Genomic DNA, 23,105 nt, shown 5'->3' with positions numbered 1-23,105 from the left:
TTTGGGCACAACCATGCCAGATGAGCAAAGTCCGCGGCAGGGCCAGCGCAGAGCATGCATCTATCGTTAGGTGTGAGTCCCAGTTTATGGAACTGAGCAGGGGTGCGGTATAGCCTATGTAAGTATTTAAAATGTATTAGACGAAGACGATAATTAGGTGATAATTTCTTCGTCTGGTTGCAGCAATAGAGCCAGTCTGCCTGAGCAATATCCATACCCTAGTCCTCGCCGCAAGCCAAGCGTGCTCGGTCAGTGGAGATAGAGGTGGATGATAGCGTAAGAGCGTATAACTTGGTTACCAATTTACAAGGAGAGGAGGATGTATATATAAAATCGAGGGCAGGCAGTGAAGGAGGGGGCTGGGGAAACGTTGAATGTAACTCCTTGCAGATGGCGTGTGGCTGATAAAAAAGTAGGGGTGGGCGGAATTTGCGGAATTAACCTCCGCAAATTATCGCGAGAATGCAGAAAATCTCCGCAAACATGCCGGAAATATCGCGAAGATGCGGAAGTTTTTTGCCGCCTGTTTGCGGTATTTTTTGCGTGTTCGCGGGTCGCCAACTTACCCATGCGGTCGCTCACGGGCGCGGCCATCTTGTTTTCACTTGTCCCGCCCTCTGGCGTTGTTTACTTCCTGTTCCGGGTCGCGCAATGCATGTTCGCGGTCGATATTTCCTGTTCGCGATCGCTTTTACTTGATCGCGTTGCTTTTTGCTTGCTCAGGGAGAAAATATCGCGCGAACTTGCGCACGTGGTCGCAACGGGCGCGGCCATCTTGTTTTCCACTCTATTGCATGGTTCTGGGGCCTGATTTTCAATCCTCCCTAAATCTTTTCAATCCTTTGTTTATAGCCACTTTTTTTGGATCTTGAGATGGTTGATCACAAGGTCTTCCACAAAGAGGTCAGCTGCAGGGACCTCCGATTTCTCCGGCACCCCGATTATGCGCACATTATTCCGCCGAGCCCTACTTTCAAAATCCTCCAGTCGACGGACAGACAAAGCAGTGGAAGTCCGCAGATTACGGACCTCGGCTTGCAGGTCAGACACGTCCATTACCAGACTCGACGTCGTCAGACCCAAGGATTTGACCTTTTCATTCGTTTGTGAAAGGTCCGCTCTGTCTAGTTTAACATCGATCAGAACTGTGTCCAATTTATGGGCCAATGTATCGAATCGCTGGCCGACCGTCACTTTCATCTCCTCAATGGCACCCATGACGTCCTGCAATGTTAACTCCGTCGACGATCCCGGGCCATCCTTGGATCTCTCCGGCGACTTATGCGGGCCAACAGGGGAACCTCTCGACTGGGTATAGCGGTCCATGTTGTTAGCTTGGGTATGGGCTCCCCGCCTAGTCGTCTTGGATTTTTGCTTGTCTCCGTCCAATCTAGCCGCCATTGTCTGATGGTCGTCAAGGGTGTCGGCCACCAACACGATGAGCGATCACCGGAGAACCAATCTAGGGAGCCTCGGAGACCCCATGGGGTAGTCCCAGCCAGTGTCCAAGAGCAGGCAGGTTACCCAATCGTCCCACTTTAAATGTGTGCTGACAATCCAAGGCCCCTCAGTTTCAGCGAGGAGACCCGAAACCGAAAGTGAAAGTAAGGGGTGCGCACCGGCCCAAGTCCTGCATGCCGTTGTTGTTCACTTTCTGCCCGGGCACCATGCCAACTCGAGTCCGGGGCGAGGTCCGGAGTGGGCCGCCAACTTGGAATCGATACTATTCCGGCTCCCGATGTCCGATTTGAATTTGTTGAATTGGTTGCGCGCTAGGCTCCTCCGGCATATCAGAATTTTTTAATGAAATAGAAGAGGATTTGAGAAGTCACTCAATATGTGCCCTAATTTTTTTTCTTCAGCACTAATCGTAATGTCTATGGCAAAATGAACCCCCTCATTGTGTTCCCTTTTAAATTAAATGTTTTAAGTGTTACCAGTTTATTCCAATCAAGATGGCTTCAGGTGTTCCATACTTTTGTCATAAGTAAGATAGTAAGCGCTCTAGTTGTTCTTAAGAACACTCTGGGACATTCTGTCATTGGGCTATACTAGGGCAACATCTGGGTGATATTTGGGCTACATTTGGGCTCTTTTGTCTCTGGTGGCCATCTTGGGAGATTTATTTGTTATGAAGTTTCCTAATTTCCTCATTTACTGCAGTCTCCCCAGTAGGAAATACTTTCAGTTTTTTACTTTGGTTCCATCAAGAAGGCATTCAGATGTGTCACACATTTGCCATAAATTCGGAATGTTAGCACTCTAGTTGCTCATTAGATCACTGTAGTAAAGCTACTGCTCACCAGGGAAGTCTGCTGCTGATATTCAAAGTGCATGTTTCAGTCTGCATGTCAGAATTTTTTTATTAAATAGAAGAGGATTTGAGAAGTCAAAATGTGCCCTAATTTTTCTTTCTGCAGCACTAATCATAATTTCTACGGCAAAATGAACCCCCTCATTTTGTTCCTTTGTAAATTAAATGTTTTAAGTGTTACCACTTTATTCCAATCAAGATGGCTTCAGGTGTGCCATACTTTTGTCATCAGTAAGACTGTTATCGCTCTAGTTGTTCGTTAGAACACTCTGGGACATTCTGTCATTGGGCTATACTTGGGCTACATCTGGGTGATATTTGGGTTACATTTGGGCTCTTTTGTCTCTGGTAGCCATCTTGGGAGATTTATTTGTTATGAAGTTTCCTAATTTCCTCATTTACTGCAGTCTCCTCAGTAGGAAATACTTTCAGTTTTTTACTTTGGTTCCATCAAGAAGGCATTCAGATGTGTGCCACATTTGCCATAAATTCTGAATGTTAGCACTCTAGCTGCTCATTAGATCACTGTAGTAAAGCTACTGCTCACCAGGGAAGTCTGCTGCTGGTACTCAAAGTGCATGTTTCAGTCTGCATGTCAGAATATTTTTATGAAATAGAAGAGGATTTAAGAAGTCAAAATGTGCCCTAATTTTTCTTTCTGCAGCACTAATCATAATTTCTATGGCAAAATGAACCCCCTCATTTTGTTCCTTTGTAAATTCAATGTTTTAAGTGTTACCACTTTATTCCAATCAAGATGGCTTCAGGTGTGCCATACTTTTGTCATAAGTAAGACTGTTCGTGCTCTAGTTGTTCGTTAGAATACTCTGGGACATTCTGTCATTGGGCTATACTTGGGCTACATCTGGGTGATATTTGGGCTACATTTGGGCTCTTTTGTCTCTGGTGGCCATTTTGGGAGACTTATTTGTTAAGAAGTTTCCTAATTTCCTCATTTACTACAGTCTCCTCAGTAGGAAATACTTTCAGTTTCTTACTTTGATTCCATCAAGAAGGCATTCAGATGTGTCACACATTTGCAATAAATTCAGAATGTTAGCACTCTAGTTGCTTATTAGATCACTGTAGTAAAGCTACTGCTCACCAGGGAAGTCTGCTGCTGGCATTGAAAGTGCATGTTTCAGTCTGCATGTCAGAATTGTTTAATGAAATAGAAGAGGATTTGAGAAGTCACTCAAAATGTGCCCTAATTTTTCTTTCTGCAGCACTAATCATACTTTCTATGGCAAAATGAACCCCCTCATTTTGTTCCTTTTTAAATTAAATGTTTTAAGAGTTACCACTTTATTCCAATCAAGATGGCTTCAGGTGTGCAATACGTTTGTCATAAGTAGGACTGTTAGCGCTCTAGTTGTTCTTTAGAACACTCTGGATAGCTGCAGTAGAACACAAAGGAATCAATTGACAGTCTCTGCCCTTGTTGGATGTACATGTTTTACTGAGAATGTCAGACTTCGTTCTCACATGACTGAGAAAGATAATGTGAATTTACAGAAAATATGCTCTCAGTTTAGCTTATAGATCACCTTCCAAACCTCTGTGGGAAAAGCATGAGAAAATAGTTTTCTCTCAAACATGATTCATGATATCACAGCAGAAGGCTTTTTCACATGGTAAAATCACCTTAGAACACACCACGATTCCTAAAATGACTATGGTACCATCAACAAATGATTTATAATGTAACTAAAGTCTTAAAACCTTCTATTAACTGCAACGCATTTTAATGAGGTGCTATCATGTATATTGGTCCCAAGATGGCTGCCAACACTTCTTGGATGAAGTACTGACGGCCAATCAGATCTCACGATGAGATGTGTGGTTAGGCTCCGCCCAGATATATCTATCTTTTTAACTCTAAATTTCTCAGGAACTACTGAACGGATTTACACCATTTAAGCAAAAGGCACGAGTCTGAACTGAGGACTACCTCTTTGCCAAATTTGGTGTAATTCCGTTGAGCAGTTCGGGCTGTAGCTGCGTCAACAGGTCCTATGGGAAAATGCATGGGGAAAACGTGTTTTGGGACCCCCCTTTTTTCTCTGCCCCCGCTTGAGGAATCACAGTGAAATCATCAGGATAGGAGCGGACCGGAGCTGGCCAAAAGTTTCGAAAATTTCGCGAAGATTCGTCAATCGGCGCCAACGTTATTCCAAATAGAATGTTGCGGATTTCCTATGGAAAATAGGTCCTAACTATAACTACCTACTGGCGACTGCCAGTAGGTAATATATATAAATATGTGTGTTTATAATTTTTAATATATTTCTAACTTTTTATAGTTTATTAAAATAAGTATTTATTATTATTAAGTAAATATATATATTACAATTTAGATATTTATGTTTAATTTATTTTTACATTACATTTATTACTTATAATTGTTAACATTTTATAATAATTCTAAATATTTTTTTAAGTTATATGTATTATTTAATTTATTTTACACTATTTTTATACATTTAATAAAAACGATATTTTTAACTTCGATATTTTCGACAACTATATTTTTTTTTCTCTAGATATTTTAGTACTTACCATTATGTAGATAGGATGTCGATATTTTTGACAACGATATTTATGTTCCGATATTTTGGGAACACGATATTTTGACCTTCGATATTTTGTCAGTGATCCCAGTCAGACAACATTTTTGGCCTGCCTCAGATGTCGTGCCATGGGGATATATATATTTTTTTTTCAAAAACCTTTATTGCAAAGTTCACATATACAAATTACTCTTCAATATCAAATCAGAACATTATGCTCAGCAGGTCATTGACAGAGTATCATGGACAGAATGGTAATACAATCGTACACAAGCCTAGTTCTGTACAGCATGGAAAGGGCACCACAAAAATCAAAATGCTAAGGGAGATGACGGCACCAATGTGAAGATAGCGGCTGGCAATGCCTCAGGGGGATGTAGGGACATAAGGGGGAGCAGTCACTCATCAGCACCGGTGGCCGCCGCGGACGAAGTGCCGGCGGTGAGCGCGGGGAGGCAGCGCGGCTAAGTGGGATCTGGAGAGGAGGTATGTCACCAGGGGGCCCCATATGTCTTTTGGACGGGATCGCGCAGACAGTAAGTCCCAAAATTCTGATAACAGGGTCTGACACCTTGAGGCGTCGTTGAGCCAATGGGAAAACTGAGGCGCCGGTCTACGGCCCCAAAACATAGCCACCCTGCGCCTAGCCAGAACGAGCAGCATAGCAATTAGACTTCAAGAAGAGTCTGGGCAAAATTTGACAAAGCCAATCAGGCACAACGGTGGGTCCGGCTGTACTGTGGCAGAAACAATTTCAGAAATGGCGGCACAGACCGCCTGCCAGAACTCCGACACCTTTGGGCACAACCATGCCAGATGAGCAAAGTCCGCGGCAGGGCCAGCGCAGAGCATGCATCTATCGTTAGGTGTGAGTCCCAGTTTATGGAACTGAGCAGGGGTGCGGTATAGCCTATGTAAGTATTTAAAATGTATTAGACGAAGACGATAATTAGGTGATAATTTCTTCGTCTGGTTGCAGCAATAGAGCCAGTCTGCCTGAGCAATATCCATACCCTAGTCCTCGCCGCAAGCCAAGCGTGCTCGGTCAGTGGAGATAGAGGTGGATGATAGCGTAAGAGCGTATAACTTGGTTACCAATTTACAAGGAGAGGAGGATGTATATATAAAATCGAGGGCAGGCAGTGAAGGAGGGGGCTGGGGAAACGTTGAATGTAACTCCTTGCAGATGGCGTGTGGCTGATAAAAAAGTAGGGGTGGGCGGAATTTGCGGAATTAACCTCCGCAAATTATCGCGAGAATGCAGAAAATCTCCGCAAACATGCCGGAAATATCGCGAAGATGCGGAAGTTTTTTGCCGCCTGTTCGCGGTATTTTTTGCGTGTTCGCGGGTCGCCAACTTACCCATGCGGTCGCTCACGGGCGCGGCCATCTTGTTTTCACTTGTCCCGCCCTCTGGCGTTGTTTACTTCCTGTTCCGGGTCGCGCAATGCATGTTCGCGGTCGATATTTCCTGTTCGCGATCGCTTTTACTTGATCGCGTTGCTTTTTGCTTGCTCAGGGAGAAAATATCGCGCGAACTTGCGCACGTGGTCGCAACGGGCGCGGCCATCTTGTTTTCCACTCTATTGCATGGTTCTGGGGCCTGATTTTCAATCCTCCCTAAATCTTTTCAATCCTTTGTTTATAGCCACTTTTTTTGGATCTTTATTACTTATTATTTCTCTAACTATTTTCCTGCCTCTATATTTTTGGTTTTTGTGTACTTTTTTTTAGTTTTTTAGCTACTTTTTCTCTTTGTATTGCCCGCTATTTATTTCCTTTACTCCTTTATTTATTTTACCTTTTCTTTCCCGCCCCGTCCCCAGAACCATGTCCAAGGGCAGGGCTGTTTGCCGGCGCAGCCAGAGCCGCGACCGCCTTCCTTGCGGAAGGCGGCGCCCACAAGGGGTACATGCATGGGCCTTATTTGGGGAGGCGGAGTTGGCTGCACTAATTTTCTTTGTGCAGCGCCACCTCCCCTCAACCCTGGCAGCAGGTGGCAGGCCTGGGTCCGGGTACGGCCTCCGGGAGCGTCGGCAGCGGTGGGGGAAGGTGCGCCGGGCAGTGTCGCGCATCTCTGGGGTCCGGCGCACCCAGGCACAGCTGACGCACCGGTGGTCTGACATCCTGGACCGTGAGCAGGACCTGCTGGACCTGCTAGGAGTGGAGGTCCCGGGGCTTGGTGAGTACCTATTTAATTATTACAACTTTGTGTCTGTTCTTCTGCTCTATGTTATATATTGCGAATATCTTTTTTTCCTTCCAACCAGCTAGAATGTTGCTGCTTGCAATACATTCCAGGTTAATAACGTTTAAAAGTCTTCTGTGATTATGACACAGGTGCTCTTCTGAGCTACTACTAATCTTACTTGTTTGCAGCTTTCCGTTTGCGCTTGCTTAGCGTGATTCTTTACGAGTTTATTTTAGAGAAATTAAGTTACGTAATGCTACAGTGACTCACGTCCACTCCTTACTTTGTCCTGTCACTAATAGATAGGGGCGGATTGATACATAGGTTTAGGTACTTTGTATGAGCTTCTAATTGGTTAGTGGTATGCGTGATGCCCCCCTCACTCAGTTACGTGACGTGCTGCTAGTACGCCAGTCTTTAGAACCTTTCTAGTTTGTTCAATGAGTGGAGGTAGGCTTTGCAGTTACTTAGCAGTAGCAGATCAGCATCAATCAAACCAAAATTTGGTGTATACAAAAAATGTAGTCATGTTCATGTGTCCTCCATGATTGGATCATACACATTGTTGAGGAATACAGTCGAAATGCATACTTAATGTACAATTGGCATGCCTGGAATAGGTGGGCTAGGTTGGGTGGTACGTTGTACTAATTCTTAGGCTTACTTGTAACTTAGTTTTCTGGAATCAGAATGGAAGAATGGATTACTGTTGATAAATAGTAACTTAAGTAGTCGAACTGCGAATCCCCCGATATTACATGTTGACCAGATGAGATCGGTCAATGTAGTTATTGCAATTGTTTACATAAGTGTTTTTTGACCGTTGTTGAAAAATATTGTATTTGCTTAAGTTGACACCATCCATCAATGTTTGTCTCTTTCTTATATCTTTCCTGTTCATCAGCACCCAGGGGCAGACGGGCAGGGACTGGGCAGTCGGCGGGACAGGAACACCACGAGGAGGACACCGCTGAGGGCTCCTCTGCTGGCCCCAGTAAGTCTTCTTGTTTTTAATAATATTTCTTATTCCATAACTTTTACTGCCCCATTTCTCCCGAACTATAGTGTGTTTCCAAATGCTATTCTTTTACCACCAATTATCCTTCGATCTGTACGGTTTCAAAAAGCTTATCTCTGCCTCCGCTATGATGACTGAGTACCACTACATACTATCAGTCTGTCTGTCTGTACTGTAGTAGCTAGTCTTGCCCAGTTGGCCAGTGCCACTCTTTGTGAAAGGTTGTAATATAAAACTCATATTCACCAGTAGCTCATACAATCCGTTGGGTTGTTGTCATGTACTACTTTTTACTCTTGTTGATGTTTAGGCTTTGAAAATTCACAGCAACAGCCCTACCAGATTTCTTAATATTTTGATATGATACCCTATAGGACATACAACTGTTGTAGGGATCTTGCACATACATTTGCACCAGAAAATAGGATGTTGGTGATGGTAGGTTGGACCTTCCTTGCACACCTCAATCAGAAATTCCGCACCCACCACAATTCCACTGCTTGACTATAGTACTGTCTTGTCATACCTATTAGGTCTCGGAACCCTCCCCCCAAGATAACCAACAAGTAGACAACCCAGAACATTAACACACGCAACCTCTGTCGTGGAAGCTATTCACATGCACACCCTTACTTTAATTTGCTCAATCGTGTAAGTTAGTCCACTCCACACCAAATACCACAAAGTCTATGTAAGTTTCAAATTTTTATTTCGATTTGAGAAGGTCTGTACACTGTTTTCTTAGCAGCACCAACCGGCAAATCAATAACATTAAAACAATATACATTGTTACACTTAAATTAAATTAAATCATGATAACTGAAGTGGTGGAAGGCAGCACCACCATCCCATAGCAATTTAGTTTATATACATTTATAAATGAAGATGTGAGTGAAGGGACCCCTCACCTCAGAAGAACCTAGTACTGGTAGTTGGTGCATCGTTCAGAAGCTCTGGTTCGTAGAAGCGAATCTTGCGTCTGTAATGCGAAAAAAGAAATGGTGTGCGTTAGTATATTGCAACTTGCAAGCATTTCTCAGCCGTGCCAAAAAGTGTAGCATCTATGGATAAGCAATATGGACTAACAGTAACAGTAGTACACCAGTTCTTCCTAAAAAAGTGGCTTGTTAATGTTTGTTGACCGCCTGTACGCAGCGCGTAGACTAGACAGTAGCAGTGTGAGCCAGGTCATGTGGGCTCAAAGGTGTCTTAAGAAGCTGCAAGGTAAAGGTAACGTCACATGTGCATGGCTAGGGCTAATCAAGCACATGCTACAATGATCATATAACTTAGTGTCTACTCTACTACTACCTGATTTGTACTAGTGATTTATGTTAGTATTAACTCATTTTTCAACCTTGCTACTGATCAATAGGGGGGAGGTGTATATGTTGCCTAATAAATGTGTAATGTTTTCTAGGCGCACTACCGACCACCATTGCTGGGGCCAGCGAAGGCGACGCAGAGGGCGAGGATGCGGCAGTTGCAGATAGCAACGGAGGGGGAGTGGCAGCACCAGTGGCAGGCGGTGGTAAGTTAGATTCATAATCTTTAACTATTGTTTAACTTGACAGCACACTCACTGCAAAGGTGTACTGTATGTATATGTATACTGTAAAGTTGTGAATTAGGGCCCCATTAGGATGGTGGGCGTATTGCCCCCGCCGGGCTGGCTGGAATTCACTGCCGTCACAGCAGGGGCAAACCTCCCGCCATCCCTGTAGAAAATATTCAGACATGTCTAGGCGGAAAAGGGTTCAATATGGCGGTGGTGTCTCTCTCACCACACCGGCAGCCATATAATCTGCATTTTGGAATGCCTTTGCGTGGCGGCATTACCGTCCGCCACGGAAAGGCATGCACACATTGCAGAGTATGCTTGGGGGCCCCCATGGAGGGTACCTACCGATGCTATGGTACCCCCCCGACTTTCAAAGCAAAACGTGACAGGCTCCGTGCGAGGCCCGTCATGTTGTGCTTGGAAAAGCAGCACAACATTTTAGCATTGCTTTCAGCAAAGCCAACCAGAATTTAAATTTAAAATAACAGGGTGCGCCCGCCACTGTGCCGGGCGCATCATCCTAATTAATTGTCCCCACGGGACCCCCACCCTTTTTTAGCAGTCGGATGGCGGGCGGACAAAGTCCGCCCGCTATCCGATGTCGTAAGTAAGTATGAGTTCTTGGGGACGTTTGAAGAGTGAACTAGAAGACTAGAATTCCCTTTAATTGGTATAGGACTAGGAGCCAGAGTATTGAGTAACCAATGGCCTCATCTATCTGATTTCAACTCCGCTTTGAAAGTTTTATGGAGAAGAGCACCTGGTGCACTGTTCAACTAAAAAGTGTAAGACAGGTGGAAGGAAGAAGGACGGGCGACATTTAAAATGTTATGTACTACTGTGCTTTATTTTATAGTGCTACTCTACCATGCCACTATGTGTGTAAATAATTACCTTGTCCTACTGTTTTATTAAGACTATATTTTACAATTGTCTTGCTTTTTCTTTTTGATACACAGCTACTCCAAAAATCAACCGGAAGGAGTTGGCCGCCAAGGCACGGCGCCGGAAGCTGGAGGCAATCCAGCATGAATACCGGCGGCTGGTGGTCCTAGCCGAGGAGGAGGAGGAGACTGCAGCAGCAATTCAAGCCTCCTCCAGTGCCCCGGGCCCCAGCCACCGCCCTCCAGCGGTACGGCGCCACCGTCTGGCGGCTGCCCGCCGCCACCGTGCCATCTCCGGTGCCCCCCCCCACTGTGGCTGCAACTGCCGCGGCCTTAGACGCCGCGTCGCCCATTTAGAGGACCAGATTCGTGTCCTCCTCCAGTCCCGCCCCACCAGTTAGTCCCTGTCACTGCCCCTTTTTTAATTCCTGTTCGTTCTTGACTCGTTTGGGCGTTCTCTATTTCTATGGACAGTCGTTGGGGTTAGGGAGGTGGGTGGGTTAGCTTTTGTGGGTTTAGTTTATTTGTTAGGGTCAATTAAATATATTTTTCTATGTTACATGCAATGTTGTTAATGTTTTGTAGGTGGGGTAACTGTTTTACATCACACTGTTTCTTTGCTGGTGCATGGCCGCCCATAGCGTGTGTTTGATTTCAATAATTTGCTGACTGTATAAGACACAAACAGATAGATGCGACACACCTCACTCATTGACTGGTCCTACTATGCATTCTTTGGAGTGGTGTTTGAAACTGACATCATTGACAACATGTCCATTATTGATTCTGCCTCCCCCAAACTTCTCTCTTACCGGTGCTTGATGTTTATGTCCAACTGTGGCACAGCACTGGCTGCATGGTGAAGATGGTTTCCTTTTTCATACATGCCATGATTGGGGTGGTGGTGGTAGTATAGTAGTAGTAGTATACACTGGCAGGGTGGCAGCATTTCCAAAAAAAGAAAAGGAGATAGTCAATCGCCTTTGAGAGACTGTTAGAGGAGTAGTTGAATGAAGTACATCACAGAATTTACCGAGCAACAATTATATGCTCAAATATTTGCCAAAAAAACTGAATGCTGGTTATTATGAGGATAGCCTACTAGACAGAGTTACAAACTATAGTTTTGTCGACTTGGCTATGCCTACAGTCTAACAGTTAGTGCTGTATATGAGGAATGACAACAAACAAATCCAATAAATGCCGGCAATTCATGCTGAGGTATATGTTCCTTTGTTAAATAAAATAACCTGTGAAATATCCTACTCATGGGTGGGCAAGCAGAAGAAGTTCATCGCTCTGCATTGAAATTGAAGTAGTGTTGCTTTCACCACATCCGCCCCAGCAAGTGTGTGATTAAGTATTGGTGTACATTTAATTTAGTTACACCTCGACAATAAGTCACACAGCCCGGGGGAAGAGGGTTAGGGTCCGTTGATTGGATGGGAAGGGGGATTTTGGGAAAGGTTTGACATAGAAAAACAGTATGCATACATAGACAAACAAACGACAATCATTGAAGACTACCATACCATATCCATTCCATATGTTAAGGTATAAAAAAGGACATGCATGCATGATGAGACCCGGATTACATACACTTCTATTTCTTGTTCTGTTCCGGCCTTAATACTTTAACAGATAGCAAATAGAAATTTAAAATATTGGTAGTGAAGAATCGTAAACACAGAGCAAACGTAATGATGATTGATAACAACAACTCCAAGAACACACTGTTGTAAAGAATGTATACAAAATATTAATCAAATTATTTAAAAGAAGTGAAAAGTGGATACTGTTACTGTCTTATCCTGGTCAAAAATGTGGACTGGTTTTTTGCATCTCGGCATTCCTCTTGCTCCTCTCGTCCATCAATCTTGGGTGTGTCGCCTCACCACTCGCCACTGCCCAGCTGGAATAAAAAGGTGATTGATTGGTAAGGTAATTAATATGCATTGTAATGTTTTACAAAGTTTTGGACAAGGCCCGGCCTGTAATTTTAGATTGAAAACCAAAGGGGATATTCAGAAAGAAAGTGAAAACAAATGCACAAGTGATGGTGTAGTGCAACAAGAACACTTTCCGAGGTGGCATGTATGCATATGCATCATCTCTACTGTAGTCTGTTTCCAGCATAGACCTTCAACAGTAACAGGAGAGATCAGGCCCACAGTGCTTACCATTAGCACATCCTACGTTAACACTTTAGAGTCCTTTTTTTTTTTCTCTCAAAGAGTTGGACAAACGCAAAGCACATTATCCATTCCAGACATAGCATTTTACAGTTAAAGTTAGTAAAATCAATGCACTGCAGTCATCCCACCGCTACACTCTATTCAACTTCTACACAGACATTTGGGTGTGCTGTGGTTGTGGTTCACGTGTTTACCTTTAGGCTTTTCCGTTTTATGCCACTCATGAAACATCCTCCTGACTTCATCATCAGCTCTGATACTTCTACTGACTGAAGATCGGCCTGCAGTACAAGTGTAATTTTTATAACACAACAAGAGTAGAAATATAAATATTACTGACTTGAGTCATTCTTTATTGTGTACAGAAAGATAGATTAACACTAGTACACTTTGACATCACTTTGTGCACAACAAACAACGCAAACACAAAGACCAATAGCTCAGAGTCAGGTGTCCAATGCATGCCATTAATTATCATCATTTATTACCTGTTACTTCTCATCTTAAGTTAACGGGCCGTCTCTTTCGCCATCATCATGACGGACGGTGCTGTTAAGTCACAGTCATTTGCATTGCGCAGATTGAGTGAGTCCCCTTCCTGTATTGAATTAAAAGCAATGTATCACCAAGATGCAGGAGAAGTACACATTTCTTGTTTGCCAGAAGAGGAAAATTAGTAATTACTAGTGTGTTCTGTAGAAAGTTGATTAGTGGCAGTGCACAATTACATCAATTCATGCGCAACACCACAAAATCTACATCATTCAGTCTGCTATTCTGCGGCCAATGCATGGCATCAATCATTACCTGTTGCATCTCATCTCGTTAACGCTGCAGGCCGTCTCTTTCGCCATCATCATGATGGACGGTGCTGTTAAGACAGTCATTTGCATTGCGCAGATTGAGTGAGTCCCCTTCCTGTATTGAATTAAAAGCAATGTATCACCAAGATGCAGGAGAGAAGTACACATTTCTTGTTTGCCAGAAGGGGAAAATTAGTAATTACTAGTGTGTTCTGTAGAAAGTTGATTAGTGGCAGTGCACAATTACATCAATTCATGCGCAACACACCACAAAATCTACATCATTCAGTCTGCTATTCTGCGGCCAATGCATGGCATCAATCATTACCTGTTGCATCTCATCTCGTTAACGCTGCAGGCCGTCTCTTTCGCCATCATCATGATGGACGGTGCTGTTAAGTCACAGTCATTTGCATTGCGCAGATGTAGTGAGTCCCCTTCCTGTATTGAATTAAAAGCAATGTATCACCAAGATGCAGGAGAAGTACACATTTCTTGTTTGCCAGAAGAGGAAAATTAGTGTGTTCTGTAGAATGTTGATTAGTGGCAGTGCACAATTACATCAATTCATTCATGCGCAACACACACAACAAAATCTACATCACTCAGTCTGCTTTTCTGCGGACAATGCATGGCATCAATCATTACCTGTTGCATCTTATTTTCAGTTAATGGCCAGTCTCTCTCGGCTCTGAAGGAGGATAGCTATAGAAGTCATCAGATTCATGGTCCACTTGTTTTGGAAGGACGAGGAAAGTTTGAATTTGTTGTTACCATCATCCAATCATCATTCATGAGGGAAATGGAATTGACCAGGAGATGCAGTATGATCGAGCGGAGAAGCTGGATTCTGAGGACTGTAGTGTCAAATGGCAGACACCTGAAACTTGTATCTTAAATTAGAAGATTAGAAGACGGTGATAATGCATTGGTTGCGATTCACAAGTTTATAACCGGAACAACAGACACAAACAAAGGGGGAAAAAAGGGAGGAAGACAGTAAGTGCGAGCCTAATTGTCAGGGAAGTATAGCTCGTCCTCAAACTCTGGGGGATCTTCCAGTAGTAGGTAATCATCTGACACAATACTTCCGTCACCTGAGCCGCTGTCCTCATCTTCCTCTGTTGATTCATGCATTGTGTAATTCGGTGGTATGAAGTGCTGATTCATTTTGATCATTGTTAACCTCTCCACGTTTTTGGGAGATAGACTGGTCCTTCTCAAGGTTACAATGGAACCTGCAGCACTGAAAACACGTTCGGAAGAGACACTTGCGACAGGGCAAGCCAGATAGCTTATCGCCAGCCTGCTGAGCTGTGGCCATTCAGACCTTTTCCTATGCCAATACTGCACTGGGTTTTGATCAACGTACACCTCTGTTGGGTCGTCCAGATAGGCCTGGACCATCCGCTCAATGTTCAGGGTTGCTGCTGGTAAGCTTTTGTGCTGTTTTTTCTGTGCATCAGCACTGTGCTTAAGGCCCATCTTTACATACCAATCTGATAATGATTGTACTCGGCAGAATGATCCAGTTATTGTTTTTGTAGTCGATGGTGATGGTGAGTGTTGCGATTGTGAGCCAACCGCACTGCCCTCAGCCGACGAAGTTGCACTTGATTCTGCATGGCCTGCTTCAGTATCAGTACTTGTTGTGGGTTGATGTGGCGGGCTTTTAATTAGCAGCCCTTCGTTTTCAAACTTGATGGCTGCTTCAGCTATACAACTTTTGTAGCGGGCAACATCAGTGTCGGAAAAAGAACGGAATAGTCCTAATTTTGCACGTGGATCCAGAATTGTGGCACAAATGTAATGGTCTTGTGACAAAATTTTATTTTGTATCCTTACATTTTCTGATAAGCGCCTGGATAAGCTCTCCACCAAGTCATGGGCTTGCCTTCTGTCCTCTACACCTTTGTAGGATTCAGACACATTATTCAGCTCATGCTCTAGCATTTGCAACAATGGGATAGCTTGGCCCATTGTACAGTCCTCCTTGCTGACTTCACGTGTGAAGACCTCAAAAGGAGACAGCATCTCAGTCAGGCATTGAATTAGGGTCCATTGCTCCCTCTGAAGGGTCATGCCTTTAACACTAGCATCACTGCTTCTGTACCAGACATAATCATTGAGTGACCTGTGCTGTTCGTACAGACGATCAAGCATGTAATACTTTGAGTTCCAACGTGTTGCCACCTCCTGGATGAGTGCCTTGACTGGCACCCTACGGTCACGTTGGATGATCCTCAGCTGCTTCCGAGCTTTAAAAGAATGGCTGAAATGAGTGCATATTCTTCGGCAGATGGACAGTAAATTGCTTACTATGGGTTCTTTTTTCAGAAAGTCTTGCACTATAATGTTTATGCAGTGTGCCAAACATGGAACCCTGAAATAGGAACCAAGTTCCATGGCCTTAAGTACATTACTGCCATTGTCTGTGGCAACAAAACCAATACCAAGCCCTCTGGGCTGCAGCCATTCCAAAACCTTGGTGCGAAACTCTTCTAAAATGTTTTCAGCCGTATGAGATTTCTCCATGGCGAACATGGCTACAGTTGCATGTTTCCGAGTACCTTCAAAAATCGCAGCTGTGTCAACAACACCTCGTGCAGATAGTTGATCTTTAACCCCCACAAAAGAGATCCAGTGTGCAGTGATACACATGTAATCTGTGGCTTGGCAACTGGTCCACATGTCTGTTGTCAGGTGGATATTGTGCACAGCACTCTTCTGCAAAGCTTGTCCAACCAATTCCAGCACATCATGATGTAGTGCCGGGACAGCAATTCTTGCGAAATAGGACCGGCTTGGAACTTTCCATTTCGGGAAGATGGCAGACACAAATTCAAGGAAACCCACCCCTTCCACAAATGAAAAAGGAAGAAGGTCCAGCGCTAACATTTTAGCCAGCTTCGCATTGTACAATCGTGCCGTTGGGTGGTTGCGTTGGAACTGCCCCTCCAACCTAAACATGCTGTCAATGGTAGGCTGGCTTACTTTCCTTAGTGGTGCCATTAACCCACTAAGGCTCAACGACACAGATTGTCTCATTGAGGTACTCGCCGCCGGTCGCCTTGGTGTCTCACCCACACTCTGAGTATGGCTCTTACTGCGGTGCCACTCTGATGTTACTGAGGAGGATGTGGGCGTTACCACTGCAGTGACTGCACTACTGGAGACAGGGCTAGAAATGCCTCCCTGTTCTTCACCTGCCACCACAATAATATCGCTCCCTGATTCCTGACCAACTTCAAAGGGTTTAGTTTTCCTACTTTCTTTTAACTTAAGTAGGTGATCCTCCCACACAATAGTGTGGTGTATTCTGAGATGACTTGCTTGTCCTCCGGTACCATAGTTTGTACCAAGCTTACCACGCCGAACACCTTGCCGACAAATTGCGCATATAGCAATGTTCTCCTCCTTGGCGCTAACAGAAAAGAAGTCCCAAACTGGGGAGGAGAACTTTCTGGCACTGCTGGATGTGCCACTTTCAACACCAGATGAACTTGAGGGGGTCCTTGAAAATATGTGACCCTGTCCACCTACACTGTGACTTTTACTACCACTTCCTACTGAGGTGGTTGAGCTGGATGTAGGTCCCTGCCGGGCCTTGGAAAATATGGCAGCTGGAGGTAGTGGTGGTGTAACCTGTGTTGGTGAGATCCGTGCTACATCCCGCTCAGTAGCAGCCTTTCTGGATAGGGTTAGAATGTCGGTCTCCAATCCCTTTGGGGCGGGAGTAATGTGCGTGATGACTGGCTCGTCTTCATCAACATCATCACCCCCCTCTTCTACATCTACCTCCATAACTCTAAGTTTTTCTGGGACCTTCCTTTTCAGAAGCAATGTCTTGTGGCGTACTTCACTCTCAGACCGAGCTGGTGGGACCCAAGTGTCATCACGATCATCAGAAGCGGGGCTTGAAGAAGAAGATGATGGACTAAGCCTCCTTTTCCTTGCTGGTGGTCTGGAAGACAGTAGATGTTCTGAAACAGTGGTTTGACTTCGCTCCGCTTTGTCTGCAGGAAGCTCGATTTCCTGAAATGCCCCTACGTCAGGAGCAACAACTACTATGGTGGGCTGTTGTGGCGGCTGCTGCTGTTCTGGTTGCGGCGGCTGCTGCTGCTGTTCTGGTTGCGGCGGCTGCTGCTGCTGTTCTGGTTGCGGCGGCTGCTGCTGCTGTTCTGGTTGCGCCGGCTGCTGCTGCTGTTCTGGTTGCGCCGGCTGCTGCTGTTCTGGTTGCGGCGGCTGCTGCTGCTGTTCTGGTTGCGGCGGCTGCTGCTGCTGTTCTGGTTGCGGCGGCTGCTGCTGCTGTTCTTTTTGCGGCGGCTGCACACTGATCTGCTGAGTTTGCGCCTGCGTTGAACTTGATTGTGCACTACTTTGCGGTAATGACATTTCTTCAACATCGCTGCCCGTTAGTAGACTGGCTACCTCTGCGACAGTAAAGCCCTTGGGCCTAGGTTGGTGGGGTTGCTGGACCGCTGTGCTGCTCCCAGCTTGGTTCCCGGACAACGCTTTGGTGCCAAAAAAAACCTTGGCCGGCACACCACCAGTCGTGGTTAATGGCACTTCCTTTTTCTGTTCCTTCTTCTCACCAGCAACTTTCTTGGTACTGGACCTGGTAACTTTCTTTGGGGCCATCTTATTCCGACGTCAGGCAGGAGGCAGATGCACAACAAGTTCTGGTCACACGTGGGCGTGATGCGCAGCAGTACTTCTGTCTGGCTGGCAGTACAACGGGTAGCCAGGTGATGCCGATGACACCTCCTACTCTGTCTTTTGTGCACCTAAAAGCAAAGAAGACAGGAGAAGAACATCAGTGAAATGTTGCATTTGTTTTTGTGGTTCAGTTACTTAGTACTGTACTAGTGCAAACAAAAGATAGTCTAGCCATTTATGATTTTTTTTTAACTAGAGCTATGTTATACTACTAGTACTGTGTACAGCCACACTACACTCTCATGAAGGTGATGTCTAAAAATTCAACAGATCACATAGAAAACACTTGATCAATAAAGCTGTGGCTACCTGCTCTGGTAGCAGTGGATGAAAGCAGGCCTGCTGGCAGACAAGGCCAGGCAAGCTTGCAGGCCTAGGCCTCAAAATGGCCACCAGCCACATGGCGAGCCCCAACAACATCAGCAAGGCCACCCCAAAAAACACACTTCCCCAACTCAATCCAATGCCATCAATGCCCAAAATGATGTCTAAATTCAACAGAACACACAGAAAACAGTAGATTAATAAAGCTGTGGCTACCTGCTCTGGTAGCAGTGGATGAAAGCAGGCATGTTGGCAGACAAGGCCAGGCAAGCTTGCAGGCCTAGGCCTCAAAATGGCCACCAGCCACATGGCGAGCCCCAACAACATCAGCAAGGCCACCCCAAAAAACACACTTCCCCAACTCAATCCAATGCCATCCATGCCCTAAATGATGTCTAAATTCAACAGAGCACACAGAAAACAGTAGATTACTAAAGCTGTGGCTACCTGCTCTGGTAGCAGTGGATGAAAGCAGGCCTGTTGGCAGACAAGGCCAGGCAAGCTTGCAGGCCTAGGCCTCAAAATGGCCACCAGCCACATGGCGAGCCCCAACAACATCAGCAAGGCCACCCCAAAAAACACACTTCCCCAACTCAATCCAATGCCATCCATGCCCTAAATGATGTCTAAATTCAACAGAGCACACAGAAAACAGTAGATTACTAAAGCTGTGGCTACCTGCTCTGGTAGCAGTGGATGAAAGCAGGCCTGTTGGCAGACAAGGCCAGGCAAGCTTGCAGGCCTAGGCCTCAAAATGGCCACCAGCCACATGGCGAGCCCCAACAACATCAGCAAGGCCACCCCAAAAAACACACTTCCCCAACTCAATCCAATGCCATCCATGCCCAAAATGATGTCTAAATTTAACAGAACACACAGAAAACAGTAGATTACTAAAGCTGTGGCTACCTGCTCTGGTAGCAGTGGATGAAAGCAGGCCTGTTGGCAGACAAGGCCAGGCAAGCTTGCAGGCCTAGGCCTCAAAATGGCCACCAGCCACATGGCGAGCCCCAACAACATCAGCAAGGCCACCCCAAAAAACACACTTCCCCAACTCAATCCAATGCCATCCATGCCCAAAATGATGTCTAAATTCAACAGAACACACAGAAAACAGTAGATTACTAAAGCTGTGGCTACCTGCTCTGGTAGCAGTGGATGAAAGCAGGCCTGTTGGCAGACAAGGCCAGGCAAGCTTGCAGGCCTAGGCCTCAAAATGGCCACCAGCCACATGGCGAGCCCCAACAACATCAGCAAGGCCACCCCAAAAAACACACTTCCCCAACTCAATCCAATGCCATCCATGCCCTAAATGATGTCTAAATTCAACAGAGCACACAGAAAACAGTAGATTACTAAAGCTGTGGCTACCTGCTCTGGTAGCAGTGGATGAAAGCAGGCCTGTTGGCAGACAAGGCCAGGCAAGCTTGCAGGCCTAGGCCTCAAAATGGCCACCAGCCACATGGCGAGCCCCAACAACATCAGCAAGGCCACCCCAAAAAACACACTTCCCCAACTCAATCCAATGCCATCCATGCCCAAAATGATGTCTAAATTCAACAGAACACACAGAAAACAGTAGATTACTAAAGCTGTGGCTACCTGCTCTGGTAGCAGTGGATGAAAGCAGGCCTGTTGGCAGACAAGGCCAGGCAAGCTTGCAGGCCTAGGCCTCAAAATGGCCACCAGCCACATGGCGAGCCCCAACAACATCAGCAAGGCCACCCCAAAAAACACACTTCCCCAACTCAATCCAATGCCATCCATGCCCAAAATGATGTCTAAATTCAACAGAACACACAGAAAACAGTAGATTACTAAAGCTGTGGCTACCTGCTCTGGTAGCAGTGGATGAAAGCAGGCCTGTTGGCAGACAAGGCCAGGCAAGCTTGCAGGCCTAGGCCTCAAAATGGCCACCAGCCACATGGCGAGCCCCAACAACATCAGCAAGGCCACCCCAAAAAACACACTTCCCCAACTCAATCCAATGCCATCCATGCCCAAAATGATGTCTAAATTCAACAGAACACACAGAAAACAGTAGATTACTAAAGCTGTGGCTACCTGCTCTGGTAGCAGTGGATGAAAGCAGGCCTGTTGGCAGACAAGGCCAGGCAAGCTTGCAGGCCTAGGCCTCAAAATGGCCACCAGCCACATGGCGAGCCCCAACAACATCAGCAAGGCCACCCCAAAAAACACACTTCCCCAACTCAATCCAATGCCATCCATGCCCTAAATGATGTCTAAATTCAACAGAGCACACAGAAAACAGTAGATTACTAAAGCTGTGGCTACCTGCTCTGGTAGCAGTGGATGAAAGCAGGCCTGTTGGCAGACAAGGCCAGGCAAGCTTGCAGGCCTAGGCCTCAAAATGGCCACCAGCCACATGGCGAGCCCCAACAACATCAGCAAGGCCACCCCAAAAAACACACTTCCCCAACTCAATCCAATGCCATCCATGCCCAAAATGATGTCTAAATTCAACAGAGCACACAGAAAACAGTAGATTACTAAAGCTGTGGCTACCTGCTCTGGTAGCAGTGGATGAAAGCAGGCCTGTTGGCAGACAAGGCCAGGCAAGCTTGCAGGCCTAGGCCTCAAAAGTCAAAATGGCCACCAGCCACATGGCGAGCCCCAACAACATCAGCAAGGCCACCCCAAAATACACTCTTCCCCAACTCAATCCAATGCCATCCATGCCCTAAATTATGTCTAAATTCAACAGAGCACACAGAAAACAGTAGATTACTAAAGCTGTGGCTACCTGCTCTGGTAGCAGTGGATGAAAGCAGGCCTGCTGGCAGACAAGGCCAGGCAAGCTTGCAGGCCTAGGCCTCAAAATGGCCACCAGCCACATGTCCAGGCCCAACAACATCAGCAAGGCCACCCCAAAAAACACACTTCCCCAACTCAATCCAATGCCATCCATGCCCTAAATGTGATTGAAAATGAAATATATTCAAAAAACAAAAGGAACAGTTGCTTCATCATGCACACACACACCCATGAGGCCATGCCCATGGCTAGCTCGGGCCTACTACTACAACCCACAAAATTAAAATAAATTTAAAAAAAAAAAAGGAATGATGATAATTAATTATCAAAAATAAATTGTAGTTACACAACAACTGCAATGCCCACAATCAAACACAACAACCACTTACTTGTAAAATATCCTATTCCAAAAATCCTGAAATCCAATTGCAATGATGCAGCAGACAAAAAGAGTGATCTTTCCAGCTCCAAATCCAAAGGCAGAATGAGCAGGAGATGGACAAAGCACTGGGAGGAGCCTGCTGGACAGGAACAGGAAGTTGGAGAATCTGTGTCACTTCCTCCCTCTCTCCACCTTGTAAAAAAAAAATGACTCCTGGAGTCCTTGCACAAAAAAGGAAAGCCAAATGTGAATGTAAGGAGTTCTTTTCATCCAAAATCAGTATTTGCAGATGGTTTCATGCTGCTAGAGCCGATATTCCTCTCCAAATTGTAAATTTTACGTTGTTGAGTTCTCCAGCTTCACATTACTTCCGCCGGCGTGTCGAAAACGATATGATCGCGTTCTCTTCTTTGTCCCTGTCGCGTTGGATATGACGTGTTCGCGGTCTCTTTCTCCTGTTCGCGTTCGATTTCATGTGCCCGCGTCCTCATTCTCTGGCTCGCGATGTAGAATGACATGTTCGAGATCTCAATCTTCTCATACTCGCGCGGTGCATGATCGCGAGAAGAAAGACCTGATCGCGCGACAAATGACGTGATCGCGTGAAAAATGACTTGAATGCGGCCGCGAACTCTCGCGAGACAGCGCAAAATGGCTACCAAAATCCAACATCTCGTGGAGAACGCGACCGGGTCAAGAAAACTTGTCGGAGAACGCAGGGATTCAGGTAAGGCGATCGCGCGCGCGCGCGCGAGAATGTATTGTTTTACAGCGCGAGCAAGAAAAAAATTATCGCTAAGCTGCGGAATGCGGAAATTTTGACATTTTCGCGCTTTCCGCGGAACGCGAGAATGCCAAAATATCGCAATTTCCGCGAACGGAACGGAATTTTGGCCCAGGCCTATAAAAAAGCAAAGTGTCCATTGAACCAGAGGAATACGGAAGAGAGTAGAACGTGTCACCGGGCTAAAGATCCACCAATGTCATCAGCCCCAAGCGGGTAGCCTGTTTAGGCATACCGGTTGGCTGGAGAGGAAGGAAAGTGGGATGACATATAATCAGCATGGCATTAGCCGAAAAAATCTGAGCATTGGAGAGACGGCGCAGTCTGGACCAGGCCCAGCGCAATGTCTTGACCGTGTTTACCTCAGCACGTGGGCGACTCGCCGGGGCGAACAGAGCGGTGGTCAACAGCCAGGGAGTTGCAATGTCGGCCTCGACCAGCACGTGTGGCTGATAAGGAGAGGGGTGAATCCAGAAATGTAGAAAACTGGCCTGGGCACTTAAAGCGTAAAGCTTAAAATCAGGGGTGTCCAAGCCGCCCACTGCCATAGGGAGGGTGAGGATATCGTATGCAATCCTGGGCAGT

Source organism: Triturus cristatus, chromosome 6 (assembly GCF_964204655.1).
Source record: "Triturus cristatus chromosome 6, aTriCri1.1, whole genome shotgun sequence".
Lineage (NCBI taxonomy): Eukaryota > Metazoa > Chordata > Amphibia > Caudata > Salamandridae > Triturus > Triturus cristatus.
Note: the sequence above shows the minus strand (reverse complement) of the source record.